Raw genomic sequence first — 19,788 nt, 5'->3', positions numbered from 1 at the left:
TCTCATTGTTAGTCCAAGAAAGAAAATAGTCAGAATTGGATCTAATATAAAATGTTGTCAATTATCTTTTCTATGTGTAATAAATTGATTCTGTGTGTTAAGCTAAAATAAAAATGTTTAAATGTCAAGGCCTCATCTAAAAATATACCTGATTCACCTAAGTCAATTCATTTGAGTTAGATCTAGTATTTTCTTAAAGATTTGAGTTTTTATTTTATTTTACATGTATGGTGTTTTGCCTGCATGTATTTCTGTGCACTACTTCCATGTCTGGTGTCTGTAGACATCATTACATATCATTAAAAAGGCACCATGTGAATCCTAGGAAGTGAACCAAATCTTCTGCAAGAGCAACTGCTCTTTACCACTGAAAGTGCTCTCTCTCTCTCTTCTCTCATGCCAAAATACCAGTATTGATTGTTTAACTCCTCCTTAATGTGAGATAAAATTGAAAACATTGCTCTTGAGAAATTTTAATCCAGCAACTTGGCTTCTCTGGCAAAGGATCATATCCAAAGACCTTCTAGGTCTTTGTAATCCAGTCAGAGTGGAGAGGGAGAGGAAGGTATTGATGGCAATATTACTGGAACAGTTTTTCAGAGACAGTCTAGACACTGTGAAGAAAGAGTGAGTCACAGAATGAGAAGGTGCCAGAAGATTAGAACATATTGCCAAAATTTGTCTGCAGCCAAGCAGAACAATTCAGTAAGAAGATAAGAGAAGCCAGATTGAATTAGTCACCATGGAAGATTAGACTATACAGAGGATAAAAGCTTCCAGGCCTAGGCCTAGGGATAGTTAGAACAGAAAAAAATGCTTGGGTTCACCCCAAGCCATGTATTTGCACAGCACAGGTATGGCTCTCATCTCATCCTTTCTCTCTCTCTCTCTCTCTCTCTCTCTCTCTCTCTCTCTCTCTCTCTCTCTCTCTCTCACACACACACACACACACACACACACACACACACACACACACACAAATGAAAGCTCCAGGAATGGATGATAAGTTCAAAATGCTTCCAAGTGATTCTATACTCAGTTCTGGATACTAACAATGAATATTAAGAATACAGCAAATACAGAGAATGCCAGCAGCAAACCATGAACTGAGAATAGGACCCCCGTTGAAGGAATCAGAGAAAGAACTGGAAGAGCTTGAAGGGGCTCGAGACCCCATATGTACAACAATGCCAAGCAACCAGAGCTTCCAGGGACTAAGCCACTACCTAAAGACTATACATGGACTGACCCTGGACTCTGACCTCATAGGTAGCAATGAATATCCTAGTAAGAGCACGAGTGGAAGGGGAAGCCCTGGGTCCTGCAGACTGAACCCCAGTGAACTAGACTGTTGGGGGAGGGGCGGCAATGGGGGAGGGGTGGAGAGGGAACACCCATAAGGAAGGGGAGGGGAGGGGATGTTTGTTCCGGAACCGGGAAGGGAATAACACTTGAAATGTATATAAGAAATATTCAATTAATAAAAAAAAAAAAGAATCTCTTTTTATGCTGGTTGGGGATTTAGCTCAGTGGTAGAGTGCTTGCCTAACAAGCCCAAGGCCCTGGGTTCTGTCCCCAGCTCCGTAAAAAAAAAGAATCCCTAATGCTATTATATTATGTGTTTTGAGACAAGAGAAAACAACAACTAAATTTGTTTAAATGGAGATCAAAATCAGTAACATTTTATAGGTTAATTAAAATCTCATTACATCTTCCCATAGTTTGGCATTTTCTATTTTTACCATATTCTTGTGTCATAGTAAAACACCTGATTTTCCTCTTCTCCCTTAAATCTGCCTTACATTTCATTGTTAATGAATATGTTGTTTAAAAATTGCTAATGTAATGAAGAGCAATATTACTTGGGAAATGGAAATTATAAGGCCTACTGCTAGAAGGGATGCCACAATAACTATAATGGAACATATAGTTTTTCAGCTATGGGGATATGTGTTTGCAAATAAGTAAGTGAATATTAATCATAATTCTTTGTAAATAGGAAAGAGCAGGAGATGTAGGAGGGAGTGAGAAGGGAGCAACAGTGAATGATAAAAAATATTCATGAAAACAGGCAAAACTTACTTAAATGTAGAAGCACACTTTTATTATGTAAGGCTATTGAAACATGGTAATCCTCTCAACAAAGAAGTACAAAAATGACCAGGGTCTGGCATTAAAAAAAATGAAAGATACTTTTGCAGGTGCATTCATTTAACCAAACATTTTCACAATATTTTTTTTACATTCTTCTTTCCTTGTCCACCTTGATGGAAGTGCCAGTTCTGAGAGGTCAACCCCCAAAATTAAATCTCTGAGAATTTCTATGTACAGCTCTGATCCCCAAAGAATATTCACTATCCTCATTTATCCATGTAAATTTGAACTAACATTTGGATTTTAAGTCTTACATTTATTTTATACACATAACCATATGTACTTATTGACTTCTATATTAGACATTTCAGAACATCGCCATAATCACAAAAAATACCTTTGAATAAGGATTCCTTGACACTTATAAGTATAAAAGCCAAATATCTTTCCCACACAGAGGTAATTAAATTTTCATTTGCAACCCTATAAAACATTGAAATTAGTTTTCTCTTATTCCATCTCCTGATCCTAAAAATTGAACATAAAAATGATTACTGGCTCCAAAGGCCATGTGATAAATTTCAGTTTGTTTCTTATGAAGCATACTTCTGAGAATCCTATGCGTAGAGAGAAACTGTTATAACTCACCATCTGAAGGAATCAGAGATAGAATTGCCAGTGATTGTTAAATATGGCCCCTGTCTTACTTGCTTGAAATTTCCTTGCATTACTTATCTTAAATGCATATTTCTGTGCCAAACTTTCAGCATTACTGGGTCAGAAAAATTGGAGTACAAAGTATTCTGATAAGTTCAGGATGATACTAACATGTATATTGGGGAAAAATTAGTATGCCACGCATAGGTCACTCATTTGAAGTTAACCAAATGGTTACGTAAGGAATATTTCACACAGTTTGTAAAAGAAGCTGTTGCAATTGCAAACAGCAAGAAAACACAGCCATTAAAAGAAAGAAGATGTTTATGTTTTTACAACAAAATAATTAGAAGCCATTACTGATGCTGTTTACATTTCAATGCCCATCTATCTTACTTTCAATTAGAAACATTGTAACCAACTAGAAAAAACTCTTGTCAAACACAAGTGTATTTCTATTGCATGGCTTAATAATGTGTGACCCCCGCCTGGGAAACCAGAAGAGACTGCACGCTGCACACAGTACTGACCCCAGAGGAAAACAAAAGCTATCTGGAACCCTGGTGCACGGAACCTCCCGGAAGGGGCGGCGCAGATCTTCCTGGCTGCTGAGGCCATGGAGAGCTCATAGGCAACACCCCGCGAGCAAACTTGAGCCTGGGGACCACAGGTAAGACAAACTTTTCTGCAACAAACGACTTGCCTGGTGATCTCGGGTCACACAGAGGCGGAGTTCCTCTGGGGCCGGACACTCTGTGCCATTGGCCAGGGTCCCGGACCAGCAGGAGGATCCCTGCCTTCAGCAGCTCTCTGCTCCCAGGCCCCTGGAGGGGAGTTCTGCCGCCTGGTCGGGCGGACACCCTGAGGCAGCAGAGCGGAGGAGACCACCAACGCTGCCCACCCCTGCCCACATCCCTGGCCCAGGAGGAAACTGTATACGGCCCTGGGTACCTGTGAGGAGGGGCCCAGGAGCAGCAGATCCACTGCGCCTGAGACACCGCACCTGAAGGGACCGACCGGATAAACAGTTCTCTGCACCCAAATCCCGTGGGAGGGAGAGCTAAACCTTCAGAGAGGCGGACACGCCTGGGAAACCAGAAGAGACTGCACGCTGCACACAGTACTGACCCCAGAGGAAAACAAAAGCTATCTGGAACCCTGGTGCACGAAACCTCCCGGAAGGGGCGGCGCAGATCTTCCTGGCTGCTGAGGCCGTGGAGAGCTCATAGGCAACACCCCGCCAGCAAACTTGAGCCTGGGGACCACAGGTAAGACAAACTTTTCTGCTACAAATGACTTACCTGGTGAACTCAAGACACAGGCTCACAGGAACAGCTGAAGACCTGTAGAGAAGAAAAACTACGCGCCCGAAAGCAGAACACTCTGTCCCCATAACTGGCTGAAAGAAAACAGGAAAACAGGTCTACAGCACTCCTGAAACACAGGCTTATAAGACAGTCTAGCCACTGTCAGAAATAGCAGAACAAAGTAACACTAGAGATAATCTGATGGCGAGAGGCAAGTGCAGGAGCCCAAGCAACAGAAACCAAGACTACATGGCATCATCGGAGCCCAATTCTCCCACCAAAGCAAACACGAATATCCAAACACACCAGAAAAAGCAAGATCTAGTTTCAAAATCATATTTGATCATGATGTTGGAGGACTTCAAGAAAGACATGAAGAACTCCCTTTAGAGAAACACAGGAAAACATAAACAAACAAGTAGAAGCCTACAGAGAGGAGTCACAAAAATCCCTGAAAGAATTCCAGGAAAACACAATCAAACAGTTGAAGGAATTAAAAATGGAAATAGAAGCAATCAAGAAAGAACACATGGAAACAACCCTGGATATAGAAAACCAAAAGAAGAGACAAGGAGCTGTAGATACAAGCATCACCAACAGAATACAAGAGATGGAAGAGAGAATCACAGGAGCAGAAGATTCCATAGAAATCATTGACTCAACTGTCAAAGATAATGTAAAGCGGAAAAAGCTACTGGTCCAAAACATACAGGAAATCCAGGACTCAATGAGAAGATCAAACCTAAGGATAATAGGTATAGAAGAGAGTGAAGACTCCCAGCTCAAAGGACCAGTAAATATCTTCAACAAAATCATAGAAGAAAACTTCCCTAACCTAAAAAAAGAGATACCCATAGGCATACAAGAAGCCTACAGAACTCCAAATAGATTGGACCAGAAAAGAAACACCTCCCATCACATAATAGTCAAAACACCAAACGCACAAAATAAAGAAAGAATATTAAAAGCAGTAAGGGAAAAAGGTCAAGTAACATATAAAGGCAGACCTATCAGAATCACACCAGACTTTTCGCCAGAAACTATGAAGGCCAGAAGATCCTGGACTGATGTCATACAGACCCTAAGAGAACACAAATGCCAGACCAGGTTACTATATCCTGCAAAACTCTCAATCAACATAGATGGAGAAACCAAGATATTCCATGACAAAACCAAATTTACACAATATCTTTCTACAAATCCAGCACTACAAAGGATAATAAATGGTAAAGCCCAACTTAAGGAGGCAAGCTATACCCTAGAAGAAGCAAGAAACTAATCGTCTTGGCAACAAAACAAAGAGAAGAAAAGCACACAAACATAACCTCACATCCAAATATGAATACAACAGGAAGCAATAATCACTATTCCTTAATATCTCTCAACATCAATGGCCTCAACTCCCCAATAAAAAGACATAGATTAACAAACTGGATATGCAACGAGGACCCTGCATTCTGCTGCCTACAGTAAACACACCTCAGAGACAAAGACAGACACTACCTCGGAGTGAAAGGCTGGAAAGCAACGTTCCAAGCAAATGGTCTGAAGAAGCGAGCTGGAGTAGCCATTGTAATATCAAATAAAAGCAATTTTCAACTAAAAGTCATCAAAAAGATAAGGAAGGACACTTCATATTCATCAAAGGAAACATCCACCAAGATGAACTCTCAATCCTAAATATCTATGCCCCAAATACAAGGGCACCTACATACGTAAAAGAAACCTTACTAAAGCTCAAAACACACATTACACCTCACACAATAATAGTAGGAGATTTCAACACCCCACTCTCATCAATGGACAGATCATGGAAACAGAAATTAAACAGAGACGTAGACAGACTAAGAGAAGTCATGAGCCAAATGGACTTAACAGATATTTATAGAACATTCTATCCTAAAGCAAAAGGATATACCTTCTTCTCAGCTCCTCATGGTACTTTCTCCAAAATTGACCATATAATTGGTCAAAAAATGGGCCTCAACAGGTACAGAAAGATAGAAATAATCCCATGCGTGCTATCAGACCACCACGGCCTAAAACTGGTCTTCAATAACAATAAGGGAAGAATGCCCACATATACGTGGAAATTGAACAATGCTCTACTCAATGATAACCTGGTCAAGGAAGAAATAAAGAAAGAAATTAAAAACTTTTTAGAATTTAATGAAAAAGAAGATACAACATACCCAAACTTATGGGACACAATGAAAGCTGTGCTAAGAGGAAAACTCATAGCGCTGAGTGCCTGCAGAAAGAAACAGGAAAGAGCATATGTCAGCAGCTTGACAGCACACCTAAAAGCTCTAGAACAAAAAGAAGCAAATACACCCAGGAGGAGTAGAAGGCAGGAAATAATCAAACTCAGAGCCGAAATCAACCAAGTAGAAACAAAAAGGACCATAGAAAGAATCAACAGAACCAAAAGTTGGTTCTTTGAGAAAATCAACAAGATAGATAAACCCTTAGCCAGATTAACGAGAGGACACAGAGAGTGTGTCCAAATTAACAAAATCAGAAATGAAAAGGGAGACATAACTACAGATTCAGAGGAAATTCAAAAAATCATCAGATCTTACTATAAAAGCCTATATTCAACAAAACTTGAAAATCTGCAGGAAATGGACAATTTCATAGACAGATACCAGGTACCGAAGTTAAATCAGGAACAGATAAACCAGTTAAACAACCCCATAACTCCTAAGGAAATAGAAGAAGTCATTAAAGGTCTCCCAACCAAAAAGAGCCCAGGTCCAGACGGGTTTAGTGCAGAATTCTATCAGACCTTCATAGAAGACCTCGTACCAATATTATCCAAACTATTCCACAAAATTGAAACAGATGGAGCACTACCGAATTCCTTCTATGAAGCCACAATTACTCTTATACCTAAACCACACAAAGACCCAACAAAGAAAGAGAACTTCAGACCAATTTCCCTTATGAATATCGATGCAAACATACTCAATAAAATTCTGGCAAACCGAATCCAAGAGCACATCAAAACAATCATTCACCATGATCAAGTAGGCTTCATCCCAGGCATGCAGGGATGGTTTAATATAATGGAAAACCATCAACGTGATCCATTATATAAACAAACTGAAAGAACAAAACCACATGATCATTTCATTAGATGCTGAGAAAGCATTTGACAAAAATTCAACACCCTTCATGATAAAAAGTCCTGGAAAGAATAGGAATTCAAGGCCCATACCTAAACATAGTAAAAGCTATATACAGCAAACCAGTTGCTAACATTAAACTAAATGGAGAGAAACTTGAAGCAATCCCACTAAAATCAGGGACTAGACAAGGCTGCCCACTCTCTCCCTACTTATTCAATATAGTTCTTGGAAGTTCTAGCCAGAGCAATCAGACAACAAAAGGAGGTCAAGGGGATACAGATCGAAAAGAAGAAGTCAAAATATCACTATTTGCAGATGATATGATAGTATATTTAAGTGATCCCAAAAGTTCCACCAGAGAACTACTAAAGCTGATAAACAACTTCAGCAAAGTGGCTGGGTATAAAATTAACTCAAATAAATCAGTAGCCTTCCTCACACAAAAGAGAAACAGGCCGAGAAAGAAATTAGGAAAATGACACCCTTCAAATAGATCCAAATAATATAAAAGTACCTCGGGTGACTTTAACTAAGCAAGGGAAAGATCTGTACAATAAGAACTTCAAGACTCTGAAGAAAGAAATTGAAGAAGATCTCAGAAGATGGAAAGATCTCCCATGCTCATGGATTGGCAGGATTAATATAGTAAAAATGGCCATTCTACCAAAAGCGATCTACAGATTCAATGCAATCCCCATCAAAATACCAATCCAATTCTTCAAAGAGTTAGACAGAACAATTTGCAAATTCATCTGGAATAACAAAAAACCCAGGATAGCTAAAACTATCCTCAACAATAAAAGGACTTCAGGGGGAATCACTATCCCAGATCTCAAGCAGTATTACAGAGCAATAGTGATAAAAACTGCATGGTATTGGTACAGAGACAGACAGATAGACCAATGGAACAGAATTGAAGACCCAGAAATGAACCCACACACCTATGGGCACTTGATTTTTGACAAAGGAGCCAAAACCATCCAATGGAAAAAAAGATAGCATTTTCAGCAAATGGTGCTGGTTCAACTGGAGGTCAACATGTAGAAGAATGCAGATCGATCCATGCTTATCACCCTGTACAAAGCTTAAGTCCAAGTGGATCAAGGACCTCCACATCAAACCAGATACACTCAAACTAATAGAAGAAAAACTAGGAAGCATTTGGAACACATGGGCACTGGAAAAATTTCCTGAACAAAACACCCATGACTTATGCTCTAAGATCAAGAATCGACAAATGGGATCTCATAAAACTGCAAAGCTTCTGTAAGGCAAAGGACACTGTGGTTAGGACAAAACGGCAACCAACAGATTGGGAAAAGATCTTTACCAATCCTACAACAGATAGAGGGCTTATATCCAAAATATACAAAGAACTGAAGAAGTTAGACAGAAAGGAGACAAATAACCCTATTAAAAAATGGGGTTCAGAGCTAAACAGAGAATTCACAGCTGAGGAATGCCGAATGGCTGAGAAACACCTAAAGAAATGTTCAACATCTTTAGTCATCAGGGAAATGCAAATCAAAACAACCCTGAGATTTCACCTCACGCCAGTGAGAATGGCTAAGATCAAAAACTCAGGTGACAGCAAATGCTGGCGAGGATGTGGAGAAAGGGGAACACTCCTCCATTGTTGGTGGGGTTGCAGACTGGTACAACCATTCTGAAATCAGTCTGGAGGTTCCTCAGAACACTGGACATTGAACTGCCTGAGGATCCATCTATACCTCTCTTGGGCGTATACCCAAAAGATGCCCCAACATATAAAAAAAGACACGTGTTCCACTATGTTCATCGCAGCCTTATTTATAATAGCCAGAAGCTGGAAAGAACCCAGATGCCCTTCAACAGAGGAATGGATACAGAAAATGTGGTACATCTACACAATGGAATATTACTCAGCTATCAAAAAACAATGACTTTGTGAAATTCAGAGGCAAATGGTTGAACTGGAAACTATCATCCTGAGTGAGCTAACCTAATCACAGAAAGACATACATGGTATGTACTCATTGATAAGTGGCTATTAAACCCAAATGCTTGAATTACCCTAGATGCCTAGAACAAATGAAACTCAAGACGGATGATCAAAATGTGAATGCAGATCGCCCTGAGAGACACAGCCAGAATACAGCAAATACAGAGGCGATGCCAGCAGCAAACCACTGAACTGAGAACGGGACCCCCGTTGAAGGAATCAGAGAAAAAACTGGAAGAGCTTGAAGGAGCTCGAGACCCCACATGTACAGCAATGCCAACCAACCAGAGCTTCCAGGGACTAAGCCACTACCCAAAGACTATACATGGACTGACCCTGGACTCTGACCTCAGAGGGTTGCAATGAATATCCTAGTAAGAGCACCAGTGGAAGGGGAAGCCCTGGGTCCTGCTAAGACTGAACCCCTAGTGAACTAGACTGTTGGGGAGAGGGCAGCAATGGGGGAGGGTTAGGAGGGGAACACCCATAAGGAAGGGGAGGGGGGAGGGGGATGTTTGCCCGGAAACCGGGAAAGGGAATAACACTCGAAATGTATATAAGAAATACTCAATTTAATAATAATAATAAAAAAAATAATGTGTGACCCCTATCAATAATATCTTCTGTGTAAGGTTTTCCCAAGTACATCTCTTGTGAGATGATACTACAGTTTTAGGTTAAAAAATAGGCAACAATATCACTGATTTTTATCATTTATCCACTGTGATAAAAGATCTCAGAGATGGAATTTTTAAAGCTAAGTCCAAATTCTACACAAAATCTAAATCCTTGCACAAACTTCACAGTGAGTAATTGTCCACCCTCTATTTGAACTTCTAAAAATGAGGAGATCGTTTTTCCAAAGGAGGACTTTCTCACTTTAGAAAAGTCTTAGTTCATTATAACTCTGTCTGTTAACATTATTTCTGCCTTCTTGGATGACAAAAGAGTAAACCTAATGCCTCTTTATGTGACAATTTTTCCAATCATAGAAAATTACTAGGATGTTCCTCTTGTCATCTCTATAGTAGGTTCAGAGACATTTTCTTTTAATTAACATATCTGGCTTTCATCTAATGGTGATGAAAATAGAACAAATTATTATAAATTTCTTCTACTTCAAAACACTTTCACATATTAAACTTCTTAATTTAGACAGTTAATATTTGACAATTCATAGTTGTTAATTTGAAAAGGCTTAACCTAACCAACCACAGATTTTCGTGACTACAGAAGATTCTTAAGGAAATATACATATTTCTCCTAAACTCAGTCTGTATTGAATCTTCCCAATGGAACTATAAACTTTATTTTATAATTCAGTATAACAGACACTCCTCAGTTTACAATGGGTTCATTTCTTTCACATACCAAATTTAAGTAGAAAAATACTACAAATTGAAGATCTATACTCCTTTTTTTCACGAAGACACAAAACAGCATATTGTACCTCACAAAACAGTATATATGTGTAGGTTACAACTTTTTTCAGTATTTTTACATTTTTTAATGTGATACACATAACCTATTGGGAACCATATCATAGTATAATTAACTAATCAAGTCTACCTTAGCTTAAAGAACAAGTAAAAATTCAAGTGCAATTCCTATTGAATGGGTATTATCATAAAGTTGAAAAGTACTAAGTTGAACCATTAACAGACAGGGACACGGATATATATATATATATATATATATATATATATATATATATATATATATATATAAAACAATCTGATACATGTAGGAACTCACACCTGTGTAGTTTAAAACTAGAGAATAAAATGCACTGATATTTACATAAATCAAGCCTGAGTAATTTTCTCTTTCATATATTAGCATCCCTTGGGGGGGATAGGCAATTCAAATAGCAGAGTATTAGACTAGTTGTCAGATAAAACCTAGTTTTGTCAGTGTCAGATGCCTCCTTTACCTGAATTTGTGTCATATTCTAGTTTGTTCACTGAAAGAATTTGTTATATTCTAATATATTGAGATGCTTCATGTTAAATGCTTTCATATGAGAAGAGAAAGCAGAGTACTAAATACAGACAATCCCCATCTGCTACACCACCATATAATTTTTGAAGTGCTCCTGAAACATTATATACTTAAGTATTTCAAAATTGTTCTAAACTCCTACTATCTGTGTTGTAAGGAAACTGCAAAAGCAATGGAATAGTCCCTCAACCCAAAATTTATCACAGTGACTTATATCATCATAGTTCATGCAACCACTTCCAGGTGTTTTGCTTGTTAATGTTAAAAGAAAAATTTTATGTTCTATGTCAAATGTGCTTCCTGCTTTTGTAGAAGCTAAAGCTAATGATTCTATTGTTTTAAAAGCCTTACTTTCTTTTTTGGTTTTACAATAATAAGCACTTGTGAATTTTCATTGTCTTTGCCAAAATGATTAAGTAACTGAATTTATGTACTGAGCTCATGAAACTTGTTACCTATTTGACATTTTACCTCCTACCATTTTAAAAGTAGTTGATAAAGCATGAGTATCAGAGGGGAGAAAAGACCTTTTGAGTTAATAGTAGGATTGCCTTCTGTGTCAGTTCTCTTTGCCCAAATATGCTTTATACTGTTGAGTTAGTTGAGTTTCATATGTCTTAAGAAGTGGTAGATCTGGAACTTCTTTGGCATCATATCTCAGACTAATAATCGTAATAGCTTTAATGTTCTTGAGTATTTTTAATCTACTCTTATTTGTTTATATAGGCTAAAGTTTTATAAACTTCTCTCATCATTTTAACAAAAGGAATTTTTAATGGTCTCATGACTTTTTAATAACTCAAATTCAATCCTTTATTATTGGCATTTAAAATAAAAAGAAGTTTTAAAATAAGTATTTATTTTGCTCTACATAGGTCCCCAATGGTTATACTTGGGATCTTTTCCAGCATGTTTGGTGCTTTATTTCCCCACAAAAAAATTTTTTCCCAGAAAAAAATTATCCTTTTGTATATTCTTATAGAAGTACCATAAAGTATAACAAATAGGGCATCATGTTTACCACATTGCAAGTGGTGCTATGTATTTCAAACTTGGTCACACAAGTATATTGTAGAGTGGCTTTGCTTACTAAAGGCTATTGATTAGTATGCCTGGCATCAACCAATTATTTTCCAGTAGGAACAATCCTTCCCCAAGTTGTGACTGAAAAATGTTTCAGACATTGCCAAGAGTTCCCAGAAAGGACAAAATTACTTACATAAACCTTATAAACTTATATTATTGCATTTCACCCTTGCTATATCCTGGGAAACAAATGATTATCCCAGATTTAAGGATGAAAAACGACAACTGAAACAAGATCAATAATTAGTCACAACTAGCAAAAGAATGGGCCAAAATTTAGACCCCTCCACTAAATTTAAAGCTTTGTCTTACCATATTACTATGTTTAATGTGATATTATTTCAATAGTGATATATTTAGAGTCTTTGTTTTACCCATATATTTTCTCACATCTCATTTTCATGATCTTCTAGACAATATAATTGCCATAGAAAGATACAGGTTTTCCTCATCTCCTAGTGAAAGGTATCTTAGAAAAGCATTGAAATGCCACCAAATCAAATCTAAATCCAACCCCAGTACAAATAAATGAAAAATAAGAAACATATAACTTATACGTACACATGCAATGCATATGTGTATTATTAGCTACAGTGCCAAATGCTTTCAGCATAAAAGGAAGGAAGAATTTATGTTTTTCTTAGTTTCCTTTCTTAGTCTGTCCTTTAAATTTAGCATTCCAAGACATACTGTAAAAGTAACACTCAAACAACAAAAATTAGAATCAGCCTCTACTCTCCCTCTGGTTGCCACAGTCAACCATCTGAGGTCAACAGACCAATCTCCAATAGAATGAGGGCTAAAGGGTTTTGAAAAATGTCAAAATGTCAAAAGAACAAAACTATATGTATGAAGTACAAACTACTGAAGGACTTCTAGTGAATTGCTTTAGAATTTTAAGGGTTGGTTTTTTAATCTAATATTTTCTAGATTTTTACTATGAAAATTACATATCTAAATATGATGAGATTTTTTTATTAGTAGAATTTGCCATGTTACATGTAATATGTACAAATCAATATGGAAAAATATTCATCGAAATATTGAGGGATGTGATACATTTCATGAGTTTCATCATGGTAATGGTTTAATTAATAACTAAACCATACTATATTATAAATGGCCTGTCAATCGATTGAATTTTTCCTGGTTTTGTGGCCTGGTTTGTTTCTGTAGAAATATTCAACTGAGTAATTGGGTTAAATGGACACATTTCCCTATTGTACCCAGAAAATCAGGACAAATATACAAAATTAAAGAGATAGCTTGATTTTGGCCTTTAAAGTAGTCTGTTGACTACTTTATGGGTTCTTAGAAGATCCAGGAATTTTAATGAAAAAGGCTTATAAGAGTTATTTAGTAATAATAGCAAGCTCATTATTGAAGAAACATGGTCAATGCCTATTTGATATAGAAATATTAAAATTCTGCAATTAGTAGACATTCTTTTTTAATTTCAACTGTAAAGTGTCACGGAGACATTAGTTTGAGATATGTTTAGAACCCAGTGAACTAATTACATTTTTCAATATATGTCTCTTATAGTGTATTGATATGAAGTATCTTCCAAAAAGGCTCTTGTGTTCAAGGTTTAGTCCCAACTTGATGTCACTATTCAGAGCTGATTAGACAATGGTGGCAGTATCTTTATCAATGGATTAATCTGTAAATAAATTCATAGCAAATGGGTTAGGAGGTGGGGCCTGGCTGAAGGTAGCATGTCCCTAGGGTTTCCTTTTTAAGGAATGTATCTTGCCTGTAAATCCTATTTTGACTTTCTTGCTTTGTGGCCATCATGAAGTAAACAGCTCTGCTTTACTGTATACTTTCTACTGTGATATTTTGATTCACCACAGGCTTATAGCAATCGTGCCAGGTACCTAAAAATTGAAAACCTTTGTAATCATGAGACAAGATTAGTCTTAGTTCTTTTAAGTTGATTTGTTCAGGTCCTTTGTCATAGTAATGCAAGTAAATACATATACTGTTTTCATAAAAGTTCTTCAGTAGTTCATGTGGCTTGATCTTCAAGATGGCAATATTGGAGTATACCACAGATATTAAGAGGTGAAGACTAATAGGAGGTCGTTAAGTCACTGTAATCATGCTTCTTAAAAGGATGATAGGACTTTGTCTCTTTATGTTCCCTGATTCACAATGCAAAGTGGTTCACTTGAACATATACTCTGGCTATGATTTTCAGACCTGCCAGAGGCTCAAGATATTGAGCCATTGGATCCTAGAACAAAAAAAATTTTTTTCGAATACCAGGAACTGGACTATAATTTTTTTCATTTGGAGTTTATTATCTCTAATATTTCCTATAGAAAAAGAAAGCTGATTAGCACACTAGCTACTTCTAGAATATTATTATGACTCTTTATTTCAATATTACAAAGTAATGCAAGGTAGATGAAAATGGGTTCTTTTAAAATTTATTTTATCAACTCTTATCAATGTACATAACTATTTCAGTGCTATTGATGTGACAATCCTGAACATTGTTCAGCTACTGACTAATTTTACATATTAGACTGGAGCTCCTTTGTAGACTGTAAATAAATTAAACTGATAATTCAATAAAACTAGAAATGGCCATTTTCAACAAATTGGTAGATATGGATAGGAAGAGAGGTGGGGAGGAATTAGGAGGAGTAGTGGCAAGAAGAAACCATAAGAAGGATACATTGCGTGAGAAAAATGATCTATTATCAATAAAAGAACAAAAAGAAAATATTTTTTTAGTCATGACTACAAGTAGAACACTGAATATAGGCGTGCTGGAAAAGAGCCATCTATAAAGAGGACACAGATAGTCCAATGGAAAGAAGGAAATCTGGCCCACCTTGGTGATTCTCAGAACTCATGTAAAATCAAACTGTGATTTTTCAAAGGAAACTTTGAATCTCTTCTCAGACTTTTGACTAAGATCAAGTGTAGTATCTGTTTATATGAGTTAAAAAAGCTTTGAGACCCTGAGGGCATAAGAGCAAGAGAGCTGGCAGGCTGACCAACTCAGATACCTGTCAGGCTCAGATCCAGGGCTTTGAATTGGCCCATCTGAACATCTACCCCATCTATGAACTGGTGGAGCTTATGAAGGGGCTGGTCCTGCTGTTCCACAGATGTAGGATCTCCATAACATGGCAACAATAAGATAACCAGGAGAAGTCCAGGAGAGTTTCCAGTATTGATACTGTAGCAGAAGCCAAAGGCCTTGTACCAGAACAAGGAGTCATTGCTATGAATATTTATTTGCAAGCAAAGAAGTGTGGGCAAAAGTGTATACTGTAGGACACACTACAACAATATTTGTTTTCGCCATTGTATGTGTGTGTGGGCATGCAAAGCTTTACGTCAGGGTCTTATGAAAGCCAATTTTGCTTCAGACAATGATGGTAGAATCTCCTTGAAGAAAATGCTGCTTGCCTTGCTTGTGGTGGATCCTTACTTGCCAAAAACAAACAAAAAAACCCCTGTTATTCATTTACCTGTGTTCCTCGAGGCAGTTGTTCATCAGATAAAATATGAAGAACTCCCAACTGTGCCTATTGTATGGCAACTCAGTCTAAGGATAAGCCCTGGCTAGTTCTAACTTGCTTTCAGAGAGTTTCCTGATGCCTGGGGTGCTTCATTTGCACATGCACTTTGTAACTGAAAGAGTAGTCCTCAGAGAGGAGTCAGAGCAATCATTTTAATTAGCAGCAACTTGAAGTCTGTTCTTCCCCAAGCTTCAGTAATTCACATGAACCAAGAGCAAAATGTGTAAAATTTTGCCCCAAAGGCTCCTCAACTGGCAGCTGATCAAAATGTGCATAGGCTATAATATAGGACAACTGTTTCATACTTGAGTGGATTTTTCAGCTGTTAATTACACCCTACTAAGAAGCAAAGTAGGTCCAATAGCCAGTAGAGTTATTTCTAAATTCTTATCAACAGCACTTTGTGGTCTACCCTGAAACCATAGTCAACAGAAGAAAAAAAATCCATGTAATTTCAGAAGACAAACTTTTTTTAAAAAGTAATTTACAGTGAAGAATTTGCCTCTTCAGAACTAGCTATAATACTCCTTGCTTCAGAATTGAAGAAATCCTTAAATATGTAAGTAATTTTTTAAAAAAAAATTATACAGACACAGCACAAGCATTGAAACCATGAAGCCCAGGATAGCAAGATAAAATGATAAAAACACATTTCTCTCCATCTGTACACCTTTGAGATCAGATTTTCATTTTAGATGAAGTTATCTTTATTTTCATTTGATTCTTTTGCCTCCTCAGCATGGTGGCTTTCTACTTTGTTTTCCTTTCATTTTCTTTGGACAGGTCTTAAATCAATCCATCAATCCACTGTAACAAAATGCCCTGTGGAGGGTAGGTACTTTTTTGTTTTTCTTTTGAAAGACTTATACACCTGGATCCTGGCTGGAGACAGACCAGAAGGAGATGGTTTAAGACTTAAGACAGTAAAAGCAAAACAGTAATAATTGAGTTCTTTCCTGCAGAAGAAGGTTTCCAAATGAGCTCATCATCATCATTCTTTTGTTTCCCAGAAAAAAGGTGTCGCTACTATTCTCTCAGTAACTAGTATCATTTTAAAGATGCTCTTTATACTTGTAAGTCATATGGCACATTTTAAATCTTCTCCTCTTGTAAAATGCCACGATCGAAAACATTATATAAATTCAGGGCATGTACAATACTATGCACAATTTGATTGAATAAAAATAGATCTGAGAGTTATATAGTTAGTGTCTACACAATTCCATAACAACCCATGAAATATGAAACATTCAGGCAGTTAAGCAAGCTGTCCCAGCTCTATTAAACCAAGAATGTAGCAAACAGATAAATCATTTAAATGCTTCATTACACTGCTTTTGCATTTGCTCTGGTAACTTTTCTTCTTGGCAGTAATGCCCTGAAACCCCTCTGATTCTCTCAAAATGTCACATATATTTCTGAGTAACGGCAATCTCTTTAAATTGTCTTTCCTACAGCTGCAGGTTGATTGGCATAGACCGTGACTATGCCACATGTTTCAATTAATTGATCATTGGAAACAAAGCTGCCATAAATAAATAAATAAAATAAAATAAGAAACAGTATTTGCAACCAAATTTGTTAACTATTATGAAATGACATTAAACTGTGCAAAATCTGCTGACTTTAGGTTTTGGGGAAATAAAATATTCATATTATTTTTAGAAAATAATTTAGAAAACTCATTTGAACATCTAATGAATAAAACTCCAGAGACACCACATTCTCTACTCTTGATGAGGTTGGGTGATTTTTCTTTTTCTTGTCCACTCTAGTTCTCTTTAAGTGTTTCAAGTCTGCATGGATTTCCCTGGCATCTCAGCCTGTAGCTTTTCCAAGACAACAGTCTGATGGTACTGCTGTGAAATGTGATTAGGGAATTTGAGAGAGAATGAAGTTGGCTGAAGGTCATTACCAATTAGATGAAAATTCAGATGAAAACTAAAGGCTACTGAACTACTCAAATAATGAGTAATTGTCCAAACTTTTAAAAAGGCATTTAGAATGTAATTTTATTCTGGATTTTCATTAAATTAAAAAAAATGGCAAAAGTAGAAAGTCTACCCAGATACCCTAATAATGAAAGATTACAGAATAGGCTAAGGTTGGAGTAGGATTACGGCAAAATTTATGCCATCTACGGTATTTAAAAGATATTTGTACCAAAGTATGTTCCATTAACTAATAGTCGTAGTAACATTACATGCCTAAAATGATGGAGGAGATTCTCCCATATATTCATACTTAAGTAAGGCAAATAACAGACTATCCATCTCCTGAGACCAGCATTTTCCTCAACCTAATGAGTGGAGATTAGACTCGTTGCTTGTTTTTGTAATGGGCTGTTATAAAACACTAATTTCTCCAGTTCAAAATTATATTGCAAATATTCCCTGTGAGTATATAAGTATATAACAACAATTTAATTGTTTTGAAGAGCAAAATGCAGAATAAACAACTATCCACAAAACTGGATCCTTTTTTCATGTGTTGCTTTAATTACAGTCATTTTAATAGCTCACCAATTGCATGCCCTATTATTCTTAGAGGCAAAATAATAGCCTATAACTAATCGAAACAAATATGTGACCATGTAGGTTTAGAAATATTCAAGTGATCCCACTGAGCCCAGAATAAAAAAACTATTACTGTACTTGAAAAAATAAAGGGTAAACTATAATAATGTATTACAACATTCAAAGGGAAATTCCATCATCCCCAAAGGACCAAAGCAATGAAATAAGTCAAAACTTTATAATATAATTTTCTATCATAAATTGGAAATGTGACCATGTCCAATAATTGTGACCAGAAAAAACACAAGAGCTTATGAAGAATGAATTTTCATACCAGTGCTTTACCCCTGTAAATGACTGTATCTTTTTATATTTACTAAATATTTTATAAAATTAGAGTATGCTGTTCAACCAGAAAGGCATTGAAGTACACGAACACATCTAGGTTGTAACTCTAAAGAAATTACAGCAGTCAAATATACCTATGAAAAATGGATAAACTACCTTCCATACTCATTCAGTGAACAAAACAATTCAGAAGCTGCAAATCAGTAAATACAAATTAAATCTGTGTTTAACTCCATGAATATTGAAGCCAATATTCTCTGTGATTTTTATCCTGAACACATGTTGGATTTTGTCAAAGGCTTTTTCTATATCCATTGAGATGATCATGTGATATTTCTTTTTGTCTTTAGTCTATAGTTTATTACATTTATTGACTTGCATCTGTTTAATCATCAGTGTATTTCAGAAATAAAGCCAACTGTGACATAGTGGATATTGATAGTCATTTTGATATAGGCGTGTATTCTGTTTGTTACAGTTTTATTGAACATTTTGAATCTTTGTTCAAAATGAGATATCAGTCTGTAGTTTTGTTTTATGTTGTTGTTGTGTCTTTAACTATTTTGGATAGTAGAGTTATACCATAGTATAGTTTACAGTAGTAGAATTCATAGAAGGGGCTTGAGAATGCTCCTTCTATTTCAAAATTTTAAAAAATAATATAAGAGAGATTGGTTATAGATCTTTTTTGAAAGTCTTGTAGAATTCTCCTGCGAATCTGTCTGGCTGTGAATGTTCCTTTAGCTTGAATGATTTTTATTATCATTTCAGTCTTCTCATTTGTTATGGGTCAGTTTTAATTGTTGATTACTTCTTGGTTTGATTTTGAAGATTTGGGTATATTGGAAAACTTGTACATTTCATTCAGATTTTCCAATGTAACACAATACAGTTATTTAGAGTGTTTCCTTTTAGCATTCTTTCAGTGTTTGTTGTGATGTAGTATTAATTTCTGATTCAATTAATTTGGATCCTCTCTTTCTTTGGTTTAGGTGTGCCAAAAAGGTCTGTCAATCTTATCTTCCCAAAGAGCCACCTTTTATTTTTTGTTTATTTTTTTTTTATTTATACACTACAGATTTTATTCCCCTCCCGGTCCACCCCCCTCATCAGTTCCATATACCC

General features: G+C 36.5%; 1 pseudogene; it reads left to right on the top strand.

Moving 5' to 3' along the window:
• The first annotated feature begins 15,161 nt into the window (after positions 1–15,161).
• Positions 15,162–15,236, top strand: LOC116889560 (annotated as a pseudogene).
• Positions 15,237–19,788: the final 4,552 nt, after the last annotated feature.

This window comes from Rattus rattus, chromosome X (assembly GCF_011064425.1).
Source record: "Rattus rattus isolate New Zealand chromosome X, Rrattus_CSIRO_v1, whole genome shotgun sequence".
Taxonomy (NCBI): Eukaryota; Metazoa; Chordata; class Mammalia; order Rodentia; family Muridae; genus Rattus; species Rattus rattus.
Note: the sequence above shows the minus strand (reverse complement) of the source record. Positions and strands in the feature narration are given on the sequence as shown.